Raw genomic sequence first — 1,341 nt, forward strand, 5'->3', positions numbered from 1 at the left:
GAGGTGGGGTACTTTTATCACGTCGCCGTGTTCAAGACTGATACTGGAGCTGGAGCAGCCCACTACTGTATCTCCTTTTCAAAGAAATGACGCAGACGACCGGCGAACCGCGCGGCGAACTGCGTGTTGTATCGTCCCGTTCTGCACAGCCTACAACTATTTTTCACTGTTATTTAGTCTAGCGTCGCGGTGATTTACCGTTGCTTATTTGGAAATGCGGCCTTCAGGCTTCAGGTCCGGCCGGCACCCTAAAGCTTCTGGGGGCATCTGTGTCGTCTGTACAGTCTCTGTTAAGAATTGAACTAGTCCACACGTCATATGTACTCCCGCACGACGCATAACTCCCACCCAGCCCAACCACGGGCCGTATCGTAAACCGGCGCCTGCTGGCTGCTTTTGGTGCATCCGACGGGAAATCGTGTGTCTAAGAATGCCCGCCCTTTGATAGTCTCATCGCGCCTTGCTTCCTTTTTCTCGTGTAGAGTGGGATAGGCGAATCGGTCGTCCTCGTGTAAAAAAAAAGGGAAATTTTATTTCGACGTTTTGCTGCTAAATAAAGAATCTAAACTGGATTCTGTTGAATTAGCCGTCGCTTTTGTTGGTAAATTTTCGTCGGACATCCGAAGCTGGAAGAGAACTATCAGGTATGTGGCAATGGCTGCCATGATCTAAAAAACAAAAACAAAAAACAAGCCATAGAATATTATCTGAATACTCCTTATTGTAAAAAAAAATCGCATGTATGACGGGCATTCCCCGGGCCAGTACATACGCTTAGATATGTTGGGCGTTTGACGCTGATCATGCCCATAAAAGTCACCTCGGGCGGGTTAGTCGATATCGTGTGTAAAAACTGCTGGTGCTGAAAAATTTGGGAAATGAAACAGTTAAAAATCCAGCCTTGCCTTATCCATGTCTAAATAACTTCCGCTTACCTCGGTGAGCAGGTCGGCCGGCAGTCCCCTCCAGCTTTTCGACGCCAGAGGTTCGTAGAAACCAGTCGACATCTGGAAGTAAAACAGGGTAACATTACGTGGCTGTCGCACCGGGGCCGTTGATGGGCTTCAGGTGGTACTCGCCGTGTCTTTCAGCCGGTGTGCCGTGTCGAAGATGTGGATGAGCGCGAACTGGGCCAGGAAGATGACGCCGGCGCTGCCGAAGCACAGAAGGGTGTAGTTGTTGTAGTAGGACACAGCGCACTGGTAGGTGGCCAACGTCAACATGACGAGGAGGTACAAGACCATCGCCGAGGCCGTGAGAGGCATGCTGCCTAGGTCAAGCGTCAGCTGGCGCAGGTTGATCCACGCGAGGCGAAACTCCTCGAGGCGGGAAGCCGTCATT

At 50.9% G+C, this 1,341-nt stretch overlaps 1 protein-coding gene across 1 annotated transcript in view; it reads left to right on the top strand.

The window, feature by feature from the left end:
- LOC113208601 (natural resistance-associated macrophage protein 2-like) overlaps positions 1-1,341 on the top strand; it is a 4,205-nt gene that overhangs the window by 347 nt on the left and 2,517 nt on the right. The gene's annotated exons all lie outside the window — the stretch shown is intronic.

The sequence above is a fragment of the Frankliniella occidentalis genome, unplaced genomic scaffold (assembly GCF_000697945.3).
Source record: "Frankliniella occidentalis isolate FOCC.00 unplaced genomic scaffold, Focc_3.1 Scaffold28, whole genome shotgun sequence".
NCBI lineage: Eukaryota > Metazoa > Arthropoda > Insecta > Thysanoptera > Thripidae > Frankliniella > Frankliniella occidentalis.